Raw genomic sequence first — 16,075 nt, 5'->3', positions numbered from 1 at the left:
CAATTTAGTCATTAGTAAAGCTGAAGTGAATCAAGGAAATACGGTGAAAAAATTAAAACCTCGGGCACGAGGACGGAGTTACCCAATAAAAAGATCCACTTGTCATATAACTATCGTATTGGAAGATATATCCTTATATCAACAATATGAAGAATATTTAATGTATTTAAAAAAACCTGGATGCAGCAATGAAAACATAAATCTAACATGTTACGATACATATAGTAGTGGAGGCCCATGGGACAAAAAATAAATCCACTTGGTTTCAGACTTGGTACAACCCAAAGTCATCATTCTATTTGGTTTGCACAACCAAAAAAGTATTCTGAAGGTTTAGAAGAAGATAAAAAAATACGAGACTGTATTAAAAATTATGTCCAAAAAAATATAAGAATATCCTCTGGTATGGAGGGAATTGCACGTATCGAAATTCAAAAAAGAATCGATCTCATTCAGATCATAATCTATATGGGATTTCCTAAATTATTAATTGAAGATAAACCCCGAAGAATCGAAGAATTACAGATGAATGTTCAAAAAGAACTTAATTGTGTCAATAGAAAACTCAACATTGCTATTACCCGAATTTCCAATCCGTATGGGCATCCTAATATTCTTGCAGAATTTATAGCTGGCCAATTAAAAAATCGCGTTTCTTTTCGAAAAGCAATGAAAAAAGCTATTGAATTAACTGAACAGGCGAATACAAAAGGAATTCAAGTACAAATTGCAGGACGTATCGACGGAAAAGAAATTGCACGTGTTGAATGGATCAGAGAAGGCAGAGTTCCTTTACAAACAATTGAAGCTAAAATTGATTATTGTTCCTATACAGTTCGAACTATTTATGGGGTTTTAGGAATAAAAATTTGGATATTCGTAGACGAAGAATAAAAAAACTTTATTTGTCTTTACATTTTATCCAATGATAAAAAACGAAAACTATGTAGTATAACACTATAAAGAAATAAAAATAAAAACTTGTAGTCTTCTTTTTTATGTTTAAGAAAAAAAAATAAGCAATTCTATAAGGTTGAATAAACATTTCCATCAAAACTCCTTTGATATAATTGCTATGCTTAGTGTGTGACTCGTTGGTTTAGGGTTAGATTACGATAAAAAAAAAAAGAACTTACCAACTAATAACTACAGCATTAATAAATAACCTAAGCAACTCATTGCTTCGCATTATCTGGATCCAAAAAATTAGTCAAGATATGATAGGCTGATCATATCATTGGAGCAACTGACTAAAAAAAAGAATAAAGAAAGATGATTATTAAGTTATGAAAGGTAATCAAAAAGTATGCGGATAAATGGAAGGATGAAAGAAAGAGCGAAAAAATTGAATATTAATGATATATGATTCCAATTTGGAAAATCTATGAGGTCACTGTAAGAAAAGCAATGTAATAAAGCATCAATACAGATTCATTCATAATAATTAGATAAATAATAATAATTAGATAAATCTGTTCCGAAAACAAAAAATTAAGAGCCTTGAGACAATCAAAACTGAGAAAATTGCCTCAAAAAAAAAGAAATTCAAAATTTCATGTAAAAGCTCCATTGTAGAATTCAGGCCTAATGATTAATCAAGAAGCGATGGGAACGACGGAACCCATGAATATATAGGATTCTAGTGAACAAGAAATCTTAGTAATTCATTGGACAGGATGGCGGAATAAACCAGAAACTTTATTATCTATTCTGATTTTGATTCTGAGACCTCGGGGGATAAACAGCAAACTTAAATAGATATTGAAAGAGTAAATATTCGCCGGCGAAAAATTGGTTTTTTTTTTTCAAATAAAAACAGTAATAAAAGATGAAAAAAACAATGAAAAAAAAATAAGGATTTGTTATAATATTCTAACTCTAATAAAAATTACATTTGTAATGATGATATTACGTTATTTTTAAATAAATCGAAATAAAATTGATCTTTGATTCTATTTCAAAAAAGACATACACAAATTTAGAAGAGATAAGATGAAATAAAAAAAAAATACCATGATTAATAGGATTAATCATTAACTACATCTATATCTTAATTAATCCTTTTATTCGCGAGGAGCTGGATGAGAAGAAACTCTCACGTCCAGTTCTGCAGTAGAGATGGAATTTCTCATTTAGAAAAAACCCATCAACTATAACCCAAAAAGAACCAAATTTCGTAAACAACATCGAGGAAGACTAAAAGGAATATCCTCTCGTGGGAATCGTATTTGTTTTGGCAGATATGCTCTTCAAACACTTGAACCCGCTTGGATTACATCTAGACAAATAGAAGCAGGGCGACGAGCAATGACACGAAATATACGACGTGGTGGAAAAATTTGGGTACGTATATTTCCAGACAAGCCAGTTACAGTAAGACCCGCGGAAACGCGTATGGGTTCTGGGAAAGGATCCCCAGAGTACTGGGTAGCTGTGGTTAAACCAGGTAAAATCCTTTATGAAATGGGTGGTGTACCAGAAAATATAGCCAGAAAAGCTATTTCAATCGCGGCATCAAAAATGCCTATAAAAACCCAATTCATTATTTCTGAATAGGAATATAGAATGAAAAAGCTAAATAACATTTAAGGATAAAAAGATTCTAAGTTTTTTTTGACAAACAATATTTTTTTTACTTCGTCCTTTGCACTAAAAGAAGAGATACAAAAATATGATTCAACCACAAACCTATTTGAATGTAGCAGACAACAGCGGGGCTCGAAAATTGATGTGTATTCGAATAATAGGAGCTAGTAATCGCCGCTATGCTCATATTGGTGACGTTATTGTTGCTGTAATCAAGGAAGCAATCCCAAATACTACTCTAGAAAGATCAGAAGTGGTCAGAGCTGTAATTGTACGTACTTGTAAAGAACTCAAACGTAAGAATGGGACGATAATACGATATGACGACAATGCCGCAGTTGTCATTGATCAAGAAGGAAATCCAAAAGGAACTCGCGTTTTTGGGGCGATCCCACGGGAATTGAGACAATTAAACTTTACTAAAATAGTTTCATTAGCTCCTGAAGTATTATAAGACCTAAATATCGATAGTTAATATAGGATAGGATTAAAAAAATGGTATTGAAATCAAATTAATTATAATTAATAGATTGTGTATCACGCATATACCCTTAATAATTTTATATATTAATAATTGAATTCATATATTAATATATAATTCGTCTCTATTTTTATATAAATAAAAGAAAAATAACATGTTGATTATATCAAAATTATAGAACAATTAAGGAATTTTAACTTATCATGGGGAAAGACACTATTGCTGATATAATAACCTCTATACGAAATGCTGACATGAATAGAAAAGGAACAGTTCGGATAGGATCGACTAACATCACCGAAAGCATTGTTAAAATACTTTTACGAGAGGGTTTTATCGAAAACGTAAGGAAACATCGCGAAAACAATCAATATTTTTTGATTTTAACCCTAAGACATAGACGAAATAAGAAAGAATCCTATAAAACGATTTTAAATTTAAAGAGAATAAGCCGACCGGGTCTACGAATCTATTCTAACTCTCAACGAATTCCACGAATTTTAGGCGGAATAGGAATTGTAATCCTTTCAACTTCTCAAGGTATAATGACAGATCGAGAAGCTCGACTAAAAAGAATCGGCGGAGAAATTTTGTGTTATATATGGTAATCCTTCTAATATCAAAATTGGATATCCGGAACTTAGCATTTGTGAAAAAAAAGGGGGGGGGGTTGTGTAATACCACCCCTGCTAAAAAAGTTTAGAATTTTTTACCCCGAATGAAATTAAAGAAAAAAATGAATTAATGAAAGTTTTCTTTATGAATCACTTCCGAACGGTATGGTTCGATTTTGTTTAGATACTAAAGATTTTTTTTATTTTAGGTCATGCTTCTGAAAGGATTCGACATATTTTTGTATAGGTATACCTATAGGAGAAAAAGGGGGGTAAAAATTTTAGTAAGTTCTTAGGTATTAAGTTAATCGGGGAACAGCCACTTTCTAGACTCCATAACAAGGATTCAAATAAGTCAGTGGTTTTTTGAAATTCAACATTCCTTTCACGAAGATACAATTCAAGATTCAAAAATATCAAGAAACCTTTTTTTCGTCCAACAATAAGTATATTAAGAGAATTAAGGAATAACAACTATGAAAATAAGGGCTTCCGTTCGTAAAATTTGTGAAAAGTGTCGGCTAATCCGTAGGAGGGGACGAATTATAGTAATTTGTTCCAACCCGAGGCATAAACAAAGACAAGGATAATCTTACTAAAGGAAAAGGCACTTCCAAGGAGCTAGTAAAAAAAAGGTCCGTTTTGACATGAAATGGATATATCCATATATTTCTTGTGAAATGAAAAAATATGGCAAAACCTATATTAAGAATTGGTTCACGTAAAAATACCCGTAGTGGTTCACGTAAAAATGTACGTAGAATACCAAAGGGAGTTATTCATGTTCAAGCAAGTTTCAACAATACCATTGTGACCGTTACAGATGTACGGGGTCGGGTGATTTCTTGGTCCTCCGCGGGTACTTGTGGATTCAGGGGTACAAGAAGAGGAACACCTTTTGCTGCTCAAACCGCAGCAGGAAATGCTATTCGAGCAGTAGTGGATCAAGGTATGCAACGAGCTGAAGTAAGGATAAAAGGCCCTGGACTAGGAAGAGATGCAGCATTACGAGCTATTCGTAGAAGCGGTATACTTTTAAGTTTCGTACGAGATGTAACCCCTATGCCACATAATGGTTGTAGACCCCCTAAAAAACGACGTGTATAGAACTAAATAAAGGCTGAAAGGGTTTCAAGAGAAATAAATGATTCAATGATCTGATCAAATAAAATTACTATGGTTCGAGAGAAAGTCAAAGTATCTACTCGGACACTACAGTGGAAGTGTGTTGAATCAAGAAGAGACAGTAAGCGTCTTTATTATGGACGCTTTATTCTGTCTCCACTTATGAAAGGTCAAGCCGACACAATAGGCATTGCGATGCGAAGAGCTTTACTTGGCGAAATAGAAGGAACATGTATTACACGTGCAAAATCTGAGAACATACCACATGACTATTCTAACATAGTCGGTATTCAAGAATCAGTACATGAAATTTTAATGAATTTGAACGAGATTGTATTAAAAAGTAATCTATATGGAACGCGCAACGCGCTTATTTGTGTCCAAGGTCCCGGATATATAACTGCTCGAGACATAGTTTTACCGCCCTCTGTGGAAATCGTTGATAATACACAGCATATAGCTACCTTAACGGAACCAATAAATTTGTGTATTGGATTAAAAATCGAGAGGAATCGCGGATATAGTTTAAAAATGTCAAATAACTTTGAAGACCGAAGTTATCCTATAGATGCTGTATTCATGCCTGTTCAAAATGCGAATCATAGTATTCATTCTTATGGGAATGGGAATGAAAAACAAGAGATTCTTTTTCTAGAAATATGGACAAATGGAAGTTTAACTCCTAAAGAAGCACTTCATGAAGCCTCCCGGAATTTGATTAATTTATTTATTCCTTTTCTACATGTAGAAGAAGAAACGTTCTATTTAGAGAACAATCAACATCAAGTTACTTTACCCCTTTTTCCTTTTCATAATAGATTAGTTAACCTAAGAAAAAAAAAAAAGAACTAGCGTTTCAATATATTTTTATTGACCAATTAGAATTGCCTCCCAGAATCTATAATTGTCTCAAAAAGTCCAATATACATACATTATTGGATCTTTTGAATAACAGTCAAGAAGACCTTATCAAAATGGAACATTTTCACATAGAAGATGTAAAAAAGATATTAGACATTTTAGAAAAAAAATAAAAAAAGCATTAAAAAAAATTTGACTAAAAAGTCAATTTAAAATTGAAATGGATTTTAAACCTTCAACGTAATTTCGATTTTCCAGTCAAACCTATTTTACTTAATAAAATTAATTTAGATATGTATCTAGGGAGAATTCATTTTGAAATGACTACTCCCTAGATACCCACGCCTTTTATTTTACAATTGAATAAATTTAATTAAAAAAGACCTAAAGTTAGAGATTTATCAATTGGTAATGTTGCTCCAATACCTAACCACAGGGCCACCACGGTGCCAATCAAAAGACGGTTGTCGCGACTGGACGACGAAATGGATTTTGGAACTTATTAACATTTTCCAAAAAGGGTACGGTTAATAATCCCGCCGGTACTGAAGCCATTAAAAGAACACCCAATAATTTGTTAGGCACTGTACGAAGTATTTGAAATACAGGAAAGAAATACCATTCAGGTAATATTTCCAAAGGAGTTGCAAAAGGATCCGCAGGTTCACCAATCATTGATGGTTCTAAAACCGCTAAGCCTACGTTACAGGCAATGGTACCAAGAATGACTACTGGAAAAATATATAAAAGATCATTGGGCCATGCGGGCTCTCCGTAATAATTATGACCCATACCTTTAGCTAATTTAGCTCGTAATACAGGATCATTCAAATCTGGTTTTTTTGTTATTGGGATAGGTGAATTCTTATGGATCCATCCCCCGAGGGAACCGGACATGATAATTTTTCATCATCCGGCTCGAGCAAGAATTAACCAAACTAAATTAATACATACAAAAAATATATATGTTATCCACAAGTATTTAATATGTAAAAAAAGAATTATCCGATTCCAAAGTTATTGCAACTAAAGATTACCATAAATTCCATTCTTACAGGTAAATGCTCAACACCCACGTAAGCTTAAAAGTTGATCATGATTAAGTGCTTTCTGGATCGTCTCATACCTTATCAATTAATCCTTAATCTCAAAAATTATATCGAGATTTTTCAAATACAAAGGATTTACTTGTTACTAATGAAGTCTACCCTCTACTCTTCATTAGATCCTGTATTCACTCCGATAGTATCAGAAATCGAGTCGATGCAGAGGAAATGAATGCATTTACATACTATTAATTTTTTATTTTTTTAGCTCTTTTTTAGTAAAAAATAGCTAAAAACATAATCCTGATTATGTTCCATCCCTTAATCTCCTGGATTTTTGGATTTTACGGAGCCCACTCATCCACGACATCGTCGGGTATTATGATCATAGAAAAGATTCTCTTCAAGTGAACCAGCCTATCCCCTGTATGGGGCTTACACAGTGGTTGGAACAAAGACACATTTGGTTGTGAATTCCAATGTAGCAGATAAAGTCATATTTCTGCACGGCCCGATCAATAGTTCAAGTCACACACTCCCATAATCCATTTTCTCTTCATAGAATTCCCTTCAACTTTTTATGTCAAAAAAATAATACAATATTGTGGAGTTGAAGGGAAATATCCAAATACATGTCTTATTTTTTTAATAATCCATATTTATAGCAATAAAATACGATTGTTCCTTCACCAAGTAATAAGATAAATTAGTAATTAAAAATATCTAGAATCTATATTATTTATAAGGGACCAGAAATACCTTGCTTACGTATCATTAAGAAATGCATTAACATAAATACAGCCGTAAGAAGAGGTAATACAAAAGTGTGTAAACTATAAAAACGAGTCAAAGTGGATTGTCCAACACTAGCACTTCCGCGTAATAATTCTACAAGAGGCGATCCTATTACCGGAATAGCGTCAGGTACACCTGTTACAATTTTGACTGCCCAATAGCCAATTTGATCCCAAGGTAAAGAATAACCTGTTACACCAAAAGATGCGGTCAATACACCCAGAACCACACCAGTAACCCAAGTTAATTCGCGAGGTTTTTTAAAACCACCGGTGAGGTATACACGAAATACGTGCAGGATCATCATTAGGACCATCATACTTGCCGACCATCGATGAACTGATCGGATTAACCAACCAAAGTTAGCTTCAGTCATTATATATTGAACAGAAGCAAAAGCCTCAGTAACAGTTGGACGGTAATAAAAAGTCATAGCAAATCCCGTAGCTACTTGTACTAAAAAACAAGTAAGGGTAATTCCTCCTAGACAATAAAATATGTTGACATGCGGAGGAACATATTTACTAGTTATATCGTCTGCAATCGCTTGAATCTCAAGACGTTCTTCGAACCAATCATAAACTTTATTGAGATAGGTAAACCAAGGTTCCTCCCCCTCCAAGAACTGTATATGAGAATTTCATCTCGTACAGCTCAAACAAAAAAAGACCCAAATACTGATTGAAACGGATATGGAATATAAAGTTTTAAACTTCTCTCTCATTCAATATTATTTAAGAGTCAAAATGCGAAAGCTCTTCTTTGTGGTTAAATGCCAAAAACTCAAGTCAGCTCATACGTCTTTATGTTGTGTTGATCGTTACAGGCCTCTTGAATCTTCTAGATTACCTACCGTTATTGTCTTTTTTAGTTGGTATTTGTATGGAATGGGAATACGGATTTCTTCTTGTTTTCTTTATTATTGATAGGAATTTTCTTGTTAAGACCCTACTTATTAATTGAAACCTCAGATTCATACGAAAACCACGATAATTCAATGAAACCTTCAAAGTCCAAAGTTCACTGAGTGAGAACCATTGGATCATCACTTATTCAATAAAAAAAAAAGAGCTATAATGATTAAAAACATAAAATACAAAGAAGCGTTTGTCCTTTGATCTAAATAAGAGTTTAAAAGCAGAAAAAATTGATTTATGAAAATTTATAAGATAGAACGGAAAGAAGTCCGGCTACGAGGTCTAAGTATTAAGTATGAATCATAGTTCGAAAACTTTGTGATCTATTTGATCTATTTCGTGCTCCAGATACTCGAATGAATATCCGACGAAATAAAACCATCTTGATAAAGATGACAGACCCCCTTCTCTGTACTATCCATAGGGTCAATTCTAACAAGTCACACACTCATATTCCGGAAATATACAATGCAGAAAAAAATTTCGCGGTCGAACTACCAAAGGAGAATAGGTGCAAAATTTTAGACCTACATACTTTACTTTTTTGTATCGAACAAAAAGCTAGCACTTCAAGATTCTTCTCAGTCTAATTCATTGAAATTCCATCCAGTAGAACAGAGGAATTATAAATCTCCAAAATAATAGATAGGAATACCGCAAATAGTGCCATTGCAACACCCATCAAAGGGGTCGTTCCCCATCCAGGAGCTACTTTACCATATTCAGAATTCAACGGTTTCAATAACTTCCCTACAGTAGTGCTTCTTGGACCAGATCTAGAACTATCTTCAACAGTTTGTGTAGCCATAAATCTTATTTTGTATTCATTACGATCTGTTGACTTTGTATACCATTCCGTTGTAAATAAACGATCTTAGCATAGATCCATTGTGGTCTTTCAATTATATAATAATGGAAACAGCAACTCTAGTCGCCATCTTTATATCTGGGTTACTTGTAAGTTTTACTGGGTATGCTCTATATACTGCCTTTGGGCAACCCTCTCAACAACTAAGAGATCCATTCGAGGAACACGGGGACTAGTTGACGTAATCAGCCTCCAAATAGTTGGAGGCTGATTACGTCAATGAAGAGAATGAAAAATTATTTCATTTTTTAGTTGAAATTGTAGGCGGTTCCCGAAAAAAAATAGCGAAAAAAATGATCCCTAAAGTCGATACTAAGAGAAATGTATAAACCAATGCTTCCATAAATTTGATCGTGGTTTACAATTATAGCTTTCATACCTGTTTTGTTTATGTTTACTGAAGGAGTATACCTCCGGATAAAGAACAAAAAAGAGTCAAAGAAACGGCAGCGATTTAAATCAAGATTCCTACAGTACCCTACCTATTAAATGAAATCAAAAAAATCGCAAACAGAAACTAAAAGAAAAAAGCAATGTTGCATCAGACTGCTTGTCTTTTTGTAGTTGGATCTCCAAGTTTTTGGAATGCCCCAAATTCCACCTGAGCATCCAAATCTGGATCAATACCAGCAAAAACATCTCTGAAGAGGGTTCTAGAACCATGCCAAATGTGTCCAAAGAAGAAAAGTAGAGCAAACGAAGCATGCCCAAAAGTAAACCAACCTCTTGGACTGCTACGAAAAACACCATCGGATTTCAAAGTAGCACGATCTAATTCAAAAATCTCACCCAATTGAGCCCGTCTAGCATATTTTTTCACAGTTGCGGGATCACTATAACTTACTCCATTGAGTTCACCACCATAAAACTCAACAGTTACACCTACTTGTTCGACACTATATTTAGATTCTGCCCTTCTAAACGGGACGTCGGCTCTAACAATTCCGTCTCCGTCTACCAAAACAACCGGAAATGTTTCAAAAAAAGTAGGCATACGGCGTACAAAAAGTTCACGCCCTTCTTTATTTCTAAAGACGGGGTGTCCTAACCATCCAACAGCTATTCCATCCCCATTGTCCATTGAACCCGCTCGGAATAATCCCCCTTTTGCTGGATTATTACCAATATAATCATAAAAAGCTAATTTTTCAGGAATTTTAGACCAAGCTTCTGATACACTTTGATTTTCAGCTAGTCCGGCACTAACTCTTCGATATATTTCTTGTTGAAAGTATCCCTGATCCCATTGATAACGAGTAGGACCAAATAATTCGATGGGAGTAGTTGCAGAACCATACCACATAGTTCCAGCAACAATAAAAGCTGCAAAAAGACAGCAGCAATACTACTGGAAAGGACGGTTTCAATATTTCCCATACGTAATCCTTTGTATAGACGTTGAGGCGGACGAACACTAAGATGGAATAAGCCCGCTAATATACCCAACGTCCCTGCTGCAATATGATGAGAGGCTATTCCTCCCGGAACAAAAGGGTCAAAACCCTCCACGCCCCACGCCGGATTTACGGGTTGGACCTTTCCGGTTAGTCCATAAGGGTCGGATACCCATATTCCAGGACCATATAATCCTGTTACATGAAATGCGCCAAAACCAAAGCAAGCCACTCCTGAAAGAAATAAATGAATTCCAAAAATCTTGGGCAAATCCAAAGAAGGTTTTCCTGTACGTTCATCACAAAAAATTTCTAGATCCCAATATACCCAATGCCAAATAGCTGCCAAGAAGCACAAGCCAGAAAACACGATATGTGCTGCGGCTACCCCTTCGTAACTCCAAAGACCCGGATTCGTTATAGTCCCTCCTGTAATATTCCAACCGCCCCATGAATTGGTTATTCCTAAACGAGTCATGAAAGGTATAACGAACATACCTTGTCTCCACATTGGATCAAGAACAGGGTCGGAGGGATCAAAAACAGCTAATTCATATAGAGCCATGGAACCGGCCCAACCAGCAACCAGAGCAGTATGCATTATATGAACCGAAAGCAAACGACCGGGATCATTCAATACAACAGTATGAACACGATACCAAGGCAAACCCATGGAAATACCCCTTTATCAATGAAAAATAGACACTATGTAACTTTATTGCATTGGAAAAAACTATGTTACGGACCCCCCCTTTTTAGGTAATTATTTCGGAGAAAGGATTAATATTTGTTCTATTCTGTTAGTAATAATGGAACAATTCGATTCATAGGAAAAAAGGGAAGCGGATCTATTCTATATCCGATAAGTACCAATACGCAATGGGGGTGAATCCTATGTTATATGAACCAAGATAGCTATTGTTGTTCAGAAGCCCGTTCGTAAAAAGTTTCCTTTAATTTTTATTCATTCTCTCTTACTTTACTTTTATTTTATATTTTATTTTAGCTTATTCAACTTCTGTATTAAATATGATTAATTTAAATATGATTAATATTAATAAAGTAGGAAAAAAGGATAATATGATAAAAAAAAATGAAACCCCAGTCTTACGTTTCCACATCAAAGTGAAATAGAGAACTTCATTCTCTTTTTTTTTCATTTCATGCCTATTGGCGTTCCAAAAGTACCTTTTCGAAGTCCTGGAGAAGGAGATACATCTTGGGTTGACATATAGTGCGACTTGTCAGATATATTGGGCTATATGGGATTTCCCCATTTTCTCCCTCGATCGAGATATCCTCTGTTTCGCTCAAAAAGATTGATTGAATTATCAAAAATTTGTAACGCGAAGCGCAAAAAATAAATTAGAATTAAATGCAGGGAGTATTTAGATTGATATTAGATTATCAAAAATTTTTTATGGTTTACGTGATCGGACTAATAAAATTAAGTATCCAGGCTCCGTTTAGCAAAAATCCAATTGATAATTAATATATAATATTTTTATAATTACTACTTAATATGATATGAATATGATATCAAAATTATGATAAAAATTCTATTAAAAAATAAAAAAAATACAAAAAATTGAAACAGGGTGATCTAAAACTGTTGATCAAATAAAATAATATAATTAAAAATTTATTGACTATTTGACAGAAGACATGTGAAAGAAATGAATTGAAAAAAAAAGAAGGAGTAGTAAAAAAAAAAAGACGCGGTATTTGGTTCATTTGTCCTATATGTGCAAATCAAAATCGGGCAAATTTTTCCTTTTACTCGGAGTAGAGCATAAACCTAAAAAAACGGAATAAAAAAAGGAAGAAGCCCATTCAGGAACAAGAAAAAACCATCCCCATTTCAACTGAATCTCGATGAAAAAAAAATATCAATGAATCAAGTTAGTCTGACAGGCCTAATCAATCGTTTTATTATTTTATTATTAGGATTATAATATCTAATAAATAAAAGGGGCCAAAACTTATTTATTTTTTCTTTTACTTTTAAAAGGGAAGCAAGCCCTTCCCTTATTAAGTTAGAAAGAAAAGCCTTCTCTGAAAAAAAAGGGGGGGTTGGAATCGACACATTGATTTTTTAACAATTTTTGTTGAACCGTATGCATCAAAAGGTGCCTGTACGGCTCCTAAGGAATAAAATTTTATCCTAATCAACCGACTTTATCGAGAAAGATTGTTTTTTTTAGGCCAAGAGGTTGATACCGAAATCTCGAATCAACTTATTAGTCTTATGATATATCTCAGTATAGAAAAGGATACCAAAGATCTTTATTTGTTTATAAACTCTCCTGGTGGATGGGTAATATCTGGAATGGCTATTTATGATACTATGCAATTTGTGCGACCCGATGTACAGACAATATGCATGGGATTGGCCGCTTCAATAGCATCCTTTATCCTAGTCGGAGGAGAAATTACCAAACGTATAGCATTCCCTCACGCTTGGCGCCAATGAGTTTTTTTATTTTAGAGAAAAAATACTATGCCTTCGCCCTCGGAAATATGAATTAGTTAAGTAATAATAGCATGGCACTTCGAATTCGATATGAAATTTTTTAGATTAAAAAAATTAGATTATATATTGAAAGAGTAGTATGGGATAAGAAAGGGGTATTTAAAATGATATCTTCCCTATTCGGGCACATCCCAGCGTCACAAACTTTGTTTTCACACCGGAAGCTTATTTACAAAAACAAAAAAAAAGACACTTTGGGATTGCTGAATCATAGACGGATCAAAAAAAATGATATATAAAGCAACGGAACCATCATAGTATTTTTTTAACTCCTACAAAACAAAAAAGAAGGATGGTAATTGGATCATTTATGGATCCGCGTATAATAGAACCTATATTTTGTTTTCTTTCGCCGAAAGGAAAGGTCAAAAACGTAAATTCCATTCTAGAGCCGTATGCAACGCACAAAAAAAGCCTGTACGGTTATTCAAATTTCTCTGTTTTTTTGGTTATCTCGCCTCATTCTGCGAAATAGAAAAAGCTTTTCTATTATATCATCAGGGTAATGATCCATCAACCCGCTAGTTCGTTTTATGAGGCACAAACGGGAGAAGTTATCTTGGAAGCGGAAGAACTACTAAAACTTCGCGAAACCATCACAAGGGTTTATGTACAAAGAACGGGCAAACCTATATGGGTTGTATCCGAAGACATGGAAAGGGATGTTTTTATGTCAGCAACAGAAGCCCAAGCTCATGGCATTGTTGATCTTGTAGCGGTTCAATAAAAATAGGAGCGATTTCATGCAAATCTACCACTGCTAATTTTATATCTTTTTAGATTAAAGGTTTAGTTTCATATTCTCTTCAATATATTTTTTTTATATTGAAGAGAATCTTGAAGAGAAGTAATTCAGAATTAGCCGGTTAGAACCCATCTAAACCAGCCCATTATTTATATGATTCCGTATGCCAACCATTAAACAACTTATTAGAAATACAAGACAGCCAATCCGAAATGTCACAAAATCCCCAGCGCTTCGGGGATGCCCTCAGCGACGAGGAACATGTACTCGGGTGTATGTGCGACTCGTTTAGATCATAGACTGAAACACAAAAAGGAAATTCTTTTTGAAATATCAAGGATCAGTACCTGTTAATAAAATAGAATGGAGGAACTCGATTCATTATTTCAAAAAGATAGATCATTCATATCTTCTATTGTGTCTGAAACTTATGGTTTACATTGGTGCAAATCCAATCAACTCCATTTTTTAGAAAACCCCCAATGATAACAAATGGTTATCAATTAAGCGGGGAAATCCCATTTTTTATTAAAAAGATTCCACTCTTGAAAGAAAAAACGGACTAACAGGGTAAATGACCAAATCAATTTTAAAATAAAATACCGTTACTGTATAAAGTGGATCTCATTGTGAAAGATCTATTACTGGAATATTAATGGGGTAGAGCCAAAGAATGTGAATTGTACAAGTTACCAATAGTATTGATTAATTAAAAGAAGGAGCTCCGGTGTATAGAGAGGACCTCACCGTTTTAGAAGTAACCATAGAAACGAAGGAACCCACTATTTATCCATTTCTATTTACTACTTTTTGTAGTTATTCTATTTTTTTTATATCAAGTACCAAGGCAATTTATCCTTTCAAAGCAAAGGAAAATACCTAGCCAAAAATAGTGGTGGGGAAGGTTAGAGTAGCAAAAGCCATTGGAATTTTTTTTTATACATTGGAATAATTCGTTTGGTTATTAATGACTAGTAAAGGGGAAAAGAATAACTAAAACTAAAAAAAGAATTAGTTATTCATCAAAGTTTGATTTATTCAATGACTAGAATTAAACGCGGATATATAGCTCGGAGGCGTAGAACAAAACTTCGTTTATTTGCATCAAGCTTTCAAGGGGCTCATTCACGACTTACACGAACTATGACTCAACAGAGAATAAGAGCTTTAGTTTCGGCTCGTCGGGATAGGGGTAAAAGAAAAAGAGATTTTCGTCGTTTATGGATCACTCGAATAAATGCCGTAATTCACGAAACGGAGGTATTCTATAGTTATAACCGATTCATACACAATCTGTACAAGAAGCAATTACTTCTTAATCGAAAAATACTTGCACAAATAGCTCTATTAAATAGGAGTTGTCTTTATACGATTTCAAATGAGATCAAAAAATGAGGGGATTGGAAGAAATCCACTAAAATATTTGAAATAGAGTTCTTAAGTAGAATAAGCTCGGGGAGGGTAGAGTAGAAATTAGTATTATAAAAAAAGTCGTCAAACAAAACGAGGGTATATAGTCGCTAAAAAAGACTTATTCTTTTTCTTTTCGACGATTCTTTTCTTTTTTTTTTTTTTTATGACAGAAACAGACGTAACAATCAAATTTTGATTCTTGATTGGATTTGTCGAACAAAATATTAACCTCTTTTTTAATTCCTTCAGATTAGTTATTCAATTGAAGAATAAGTCTATTTTTTTTCTGGTTCTAAGGCTAGTAGTTCTAGGGTCGACTCACTCTTCTTTCAAATTGTTTCTGATTATTAAGAAAAGGTAACAAAGATAAAATACGAGCTTGTTTTATAGCAATAGTAATTATCGTTGTTGTTTTAAGTTACTCTTTCACCCGTCTAGATAATAATTTTCCTTGTTCACTAATAATCGACTATTAACTCTGTTTCTATAATCAAATTCGATCCCCTGGGGGGATCCATCGGGGGATCGAATTGATTATAGAAACATGAGTTTAATTAGTCGATTATTAGTGAACAAGGAAAAATATTATCTAGACGGGTGAATAGAGTAACTTAAAACAACAACGATTATTACTATTGCTATAAAACAAGCTCGTATTTTATCTTTGTTACCTTTTCTTAATAATCAGAAACAATTT

General features: G+C 33.9%; 2 pseudogenes; both read right to left on the bottom strand.

Annotated features, from left to right (window-relative positions):
* Positions 1 to 3,860: 3,860 nt before the first annotated feature.
* LOC125598471 lies at positions 3,861 to 6,564 on the bottom strand (annotated as a pseudogene).
* A 1,752-nt stretch (positions 6,565 to 8,316) lies between these two features.
* On the bottom strand, positions 8,317 to 15,745 carry LOC125598470 (annotated as a pseudogene).
* Between the last annotated feature and the right edge of the window lie 330 nt (positions 15,746 to 16,075).

The sequence above is a fragment of the Brassica napus genome, unplaced genomic scaffold, assembly GCF_020379485.1.
Source record: "Brassica napus cultivar Da-Ae unplaced genomic scaffold, Da-Ae ScsIHWf_1712;HRSCAF=2340, whole genome shotgun sequence".
Taxonomy (NCBI): Eukaryota; Viridiplantae; Streptophyta; class Magnoliopsida; order Brassicales; family Brassicaceae; genus Brassica; species Brassica napus.
Note: the sequence above shows the minus strand (reverse complement) of the source record. Positions and strands in the feature narration are given on the sequence as shown.